Source organism: Brassica oleracea, chromosome C3, assembly GCF_000695525.1.
Source record: "Brassica oleracea var. oleracea cultivar TO1000 chromosome C3, BOL, whole genome shotgun sequence".
NCBI classification, from domain to species: Eukaryota; Viridiplantae; Streptophyta; class Magnoliopsida; order Brassicales; family Brassicaceae; genus Brassica; species Brassica oleracea.
In genome coordinates this window covers 6,561,573-6,567,572 of record NC_027750.1, presented here as the reverse complement: position 1 = coordinate 6,567,572, position 6,000 = coordinate 6,561,573, and positions in this window count along the sequence as shown.

Here is a 6,000-nt window from a genome sequence, read left to right as displayed (position 1 = left end):
GTGCTTCAGTATTTCACGCCATTTAACATGCGATTCTCTATTTTATTTATTTTTTTATACAATATTAATATGATACTAGATTCTGATTTACTCGTGAATAGTCCTTTTTGTTTAGGTACTTAAAGTGCATTCAGCCTAAGATAGTTTGGTCAATAGTCAATAAATAAATAGATGAAAAGATTTCTATATCAGAATACAATATATACTCCATAGCCATTAACCATAATATGATATTGGAGTTTTCGCCGTGATTTATGAATGCTTTATCAAAAAAAAAAATATTGGAGTTTTCAGAGTTCAATAGTTTCACAAGAGTTATGTCTAGTTTATTGATCCATATATTTTTAGAGTGAACATTTATTTATTTTTATTTCTTAAACTTGAAGATGTAATCCCAATTTTTAATATAATTTTTAATTTTAAATATTATGGTAGCTTATAGTTTAAATGAATTAGTATCATTAATTGTTTTTTATAATCAAATTTGAATTTATTGGTGTTAATAATCAAATACCAATTAATTGTTTTTAATAACTAAGTCATTCTGATGGGAATGATCATCATATGTATTGGCTACAATATTTCAACAAATATAAGTCAAATTAGATCAACTTGAAAACATTATATGAGAAAAAGCGGTGGATCTAAGCCTAACGTTTGTTAATATAAATATTTTAAAATTTAAACATATAGCTTTGCAAAATCGAAAGTTTGGTGATTGGAGTCAAATATAAAAATTTGGTAAAATAAAACTAAGAACGTGGTCGGCTTCGAACTTCGTGACCCGCAACAGTCTCATCTTGCCACTTCCTCTCTGTAAAGTTAATTAACGAGTTGACTTTTTAGAGATCTCATCGTACTGTGTTGCCTTTTCCTCTCTTTACTTTTTTTTTGGTAAAAATTCTCTCTCTACTTGCTTAGATCTTTTATGAATCACCTCAAATTTTCACACAATACTTTTTTTTACGCTTTTAGAAATATTTTTCATATGAAATTCCAAATTATATGCGTAAGTATTTTAGGATGCCTAGACTTAATTTCCAAAGTCAAAACGAGGAAAACTATATGGGAACTTTATATTCTTCATTTAGTCAACGATGTAATTTGGAACTTTCGTGGGCCCAAAAGGAAGGTCAACATAGCCATTTTCCCATAAAGACCAATATTCAAATTAAGCCCAACTAGGTAAAATATCCATGATCCATCCGAATAAAGTAGGCCGACGGACGGAAAACTCAATTGTAAAATCAAGAAAAGAGGATATGATGATGGTTGCAAGATATGATCGGTGTAAGTCTAAGGATATATGATAAGAGGATATGATGGTTGCTCTAGGTAACGAATAAAACTTGAAAATGTCTTCGTACAACTTAGATTTAAAAACAATAGAAGAATATAACGAAACCGGTAAAAATATTATGATGTAGTCACTAGATTTTGACATGCACGCCCGTGCAAGTATTTTATTTAATTTTTATATTATCTAAAATTTATTTTATAAGATTGATTATAAATATATATATATATATATTAAAAACTTACCAATATGAAATAATTGTTTAATATGTAGTTTTTAAACACATAATTTGATAAGAGAGATCGACAATAATTTTATTTTATTTTCAACAGCAATAATATTAGCCAATTTTATATATATTTGTCTTGTTATATTTTCTTTCCAATAGAATCAATAACGTAAATATAAAATTCATATGTATAAACATTTTTTTATTTTACATAATTATTTTCCAGTTGGTGATATTAATTGATTATTTACATGTGTTTTAAACATTTTTAATCTTTAGGAATAAATAGTTAGGTATCAGATGCTATTTTTAAGACAAAATATTTCACATTTTTAAAAAAAAAATTTAATTTATAAAATATTTTACGATAAAATATTTCATATTAATTTAAAATATTTTATAGTAGATCATATTTGGTTAGTTAAGATTTTATATTATGATTTTGTAATAGAACATTTAATTTTCTACTATGAAGTAGTTTTATAAAAAGAATATTCGTGTTTCAAATATTCAAGTAAAGAATATAGATTGTATACAAAAGATTGATTTTTTTTTTTTAATTAATTTGATAGCAATACATTAGGAATGCTTTAATTTGGAATGTTTTTGATATTAGGAATATTTTGTGGAGTTAATTTTAAGCTTTTAACATTTTTTTTCTGTTTCAAAATAGATTTAGAACATACATTTATTTATATGTAAAAGACAAATAAAACTTAAAGATATGTTCATTAAATATATTAGTGACATTGAAATGTAAATAACTTGCAAAATTAACGGGGGCTTATTGAACTGAGGGTTTCATCAAATAGTAGAATTTTACCAAATCCTCTCTTATTGGATATGATATTTATAAAAACTCTTATAAATCCTAGGTTATTGGATATAACATTTGTAAAAATCCTATCAAATCTATCCTTATTGGAAAATATGGATTTCATCAATGATACATATCAAGAATTTTTGTGAATTATCAGAAAAAAATTATTTACACTTGAATTACAATAGCAATGAATACCATGTAAAGATATGGAATTTCAAAAAGAAGAAAAAGGCGATTATTATATCTCCTCACTTTAAACCTACAAACCCAGAAATAAAATGATCAAACCATAGAAATGGTTTGTCGCTCTCGTATGTTCGTAAATTGAGAAAGAAATGAAGGGGTCAAAAATCAGATCAAAGAGACCCTTTCAAAACAAGAAACCTTTCTTTTCTGGTGATAGTACGGACGGCGAAGTTCTCAGTCACAGTAGACTGGCAACATCGAAAGGTAACTCCTTAACAACAATGGTATATAACTTCTGAATAACATAACTATCTCATCATCACACGTCACAAAATTGATTGACACACCTTTTCTCTCGAAGACCCGAACCTTCCACTTCCTATATACGGACATTGATACCGAGTGAAACTTGCTGGCCACTGATACCACAAGCCAAGGATCTGTGGTGATGAGAACATGCAAAGAACCGGACGTAACTGCCTCATGAATCATGAGTCATGATGATGTCTCTTGTGTTCTGGTCCATGTCGCCGTGAGTAGCCGAGACAGTATGGTCGCAGCCTCTCATTTTGTCAGCGAGCCAGTCCATCTTCGAATACAGCAAACACTGCATATTTTTTTCCAAGTGTGTGGACCAATTTGATCATCACTATTATAAGATTTCAACTGAACTGTTGTTGAGTTTTATTATACCCTTCAGTCTTATGGTTATATGGACTTGTGTGTGCAGTGACTAAACAATTACATTGGGAAGTGGAATTACTGAAACTTCTTCTGTCTTATGGCATCAATTGTGGGACATACATAGTGTTCTGTGTGTTTTAGTACTTCGATTTACTTGAAGATCTTTATTGTCACAGTCTAGATGAGTTTTGTTTTGCTCGCTTAATCAAAATTGAGTAGAAATCAGTCCCCTTTAGATGATTACAATATTGCTATGCATTTGGTACGAAGTTGTCTATTGTCATTAGTTATTATCTCTTTGTTTTGCTTGCGGGAAAATAAAAGTGATCTGTGAGGGTTAATCAGATATACAGTTTCTAACTAATGTACTGAGACCCCATCTTTGCATATGTAATTGAGAAAGATTGTGTGTTTTTTCTCAAAAAAAAGATAGAGTGGTTTGCTACATGTACCTAATGGCCAAGCCACAAATAGTGAGTATAATCTTGATGATTTCAGATGTAGTTTTCATATCTTCTGGGCAAGTATAATAATGTGTCTGTTTTAAAAAAAAATGAAATTCAAATTATTCATTTTATTTTTTTTCTAAAATCTCCAAATTCCATTCTAATTACCTCCTAAAAATTTTCTCAAATCCCAGTTTCTTATAAACCCCCTTGAATTTGGTATATCTCCAAATCCCCACAAATCATCGATCCAATAAGCCCCACTAAGAGTATTTTTATTTTATACTCTTGTTTTAATAGATCAGATGAAGTGAAACTGGAAAAACTAAAGTTTTAAAACGAGTATCAATATGATATAGCGAGTGAAAAATCAAATTTTCTAAAAAACAAAGTGGGATGCAAGTATGTTTTCGAGCATATTATATAGTTTATAACATTTTTTTTCCGTTTTTTGCTTTCTCATTTCTAAAGCTTCATTAATCTAATGGTTACTCGTTACAAATCATTCATACATTTATTTGTTTAAGCTCCCTGCATGGAACTCTTACCGGTTTTAATTGATTCAACGCCTAGAAATGTTGTTGCAAAGATGTTTTTAGTGAAAGCAAGAGATCGTGAGCCGTTTGTTAACTAAAGCCCATTATCACTAAGGAACTCCATACTTAACAAGAGATTCAAGGCGCTTAGAAAACCCAAAGTTGTGTATTTTTTTTTTCAAAAACCGTAAATTTGAGGATTGTCTATATACCATTGTTGTGCGTGTAGCATACTGTACATGATACCGTTGTATAAAGTAATTGAAAAAGGTGTAAGAAAATGACACGACTTGAGATAATTGTTTCTGTTTTGCTTTGCCGGATACGTACGGCCCTTTACTTTTTCTTTTTTTTTTTAACATCAGATGCTTATATTAAAACTAAATGTCCAATGGACTAAGTCGGTTACAACTGGAGAGATTTTCGACGGTAAACTGATAAGCAAAAATAACTAAGACATGACGAAAGATAGATGTGACTAAAGAGAGAAGAGATCCGTAGAAAAGCTTCACTTGTAGTCGTAAAATCTGCGTTAGAAAAAACGCAAAGAAGTGGAATTCGACGTTGAAGATCCCAATCAATGGGTTTTGAGAACAATAAATCTGTGAACCTCCGTAGATAAAGAACCGTGGATTTACAATATGACATTCACATACATTGTTAATGACATTAAAAATATTAAAAATATTAAAAGCTAACGATTTTAACCTCTCATAACAACACCAAAAAGAAACAAAACAATTAAGCGTATGGAATAAATGACAATTGACAAGACATCAGTTTCATGTTCACGCTTGGAGATTCGAATAGTCAACTTTGTTTCACTCTTTTGTCTGCCACTTTTTTTTGTTTGAAACTTTTGTTTAACAAAGTTAACAGAAATGCATATACACTTTGATTGTGTTCTCTTCTCGTCTTTTTATCAGCCATGTCCTCTTCTTTTTATTCTCCTTATTTTCTTTGATAATCCCATCTAATCATCTATTCAATTAAACCTACCATATGCAGGAAAACTTTATAGGCAACATCTTTTTGACTATTCTACTGCATGAATCTTGAATTTCATGGTCACTTGTTTTCCTTAATACTATATTTAAATCAGAGTTATTTTTGGGTTCATCCTCTAGAGTAAACTTATAGGTTCAGCAACCAATAAGATTTTGTTATTTCATATTCGATATCTTAAAAAAAACAAAATATTGTCAATTTATATTATGTTTTTAAAATAAAAAGATAAAAAATAAATAAAAATAATAGTAATTATAAAAAAAAATTCAAAAAGATATTTTTAACGTTGTCAACAAAAAACTAAACCCTAAACCCTAAATCCTAAACCCTTGGGTAAACCCTAAATTTTTGGATAAATCCTAAACTCTAAATAAAAAACACTAAAATACTAAAACCTAAACCCTTGAGTGTTTTAGTGTTTAGTGTTTTTTATTTATAGTTTAGGATTTAGTGTTTTGCTGACGACGTTAAAAATATTTTTTTATAATTACTACTATTTTTTATTAATTTTTTTTTATTTTAAAAACATAATATAATTTGACAATATTTTGTTTTTTTTAAAAAAAAATATTGAATATGAAATAATACAATCCTATTGGTTTGTGGAGCTAAAGGTTCATCCTAGTAGATAACCCAAAAATAAGTATTTAAATCACATGTTTATTCTTCTTCTTAGGTTCTAAATTTTGCCTATGTGCTTCAGGCCTTTTCTAATGCTTCTTTGGCAGCATTTTGTCCTGCACAAAAGAATTCCCAACGCTACATTTTTGAAGGTTTATATTATAATCATT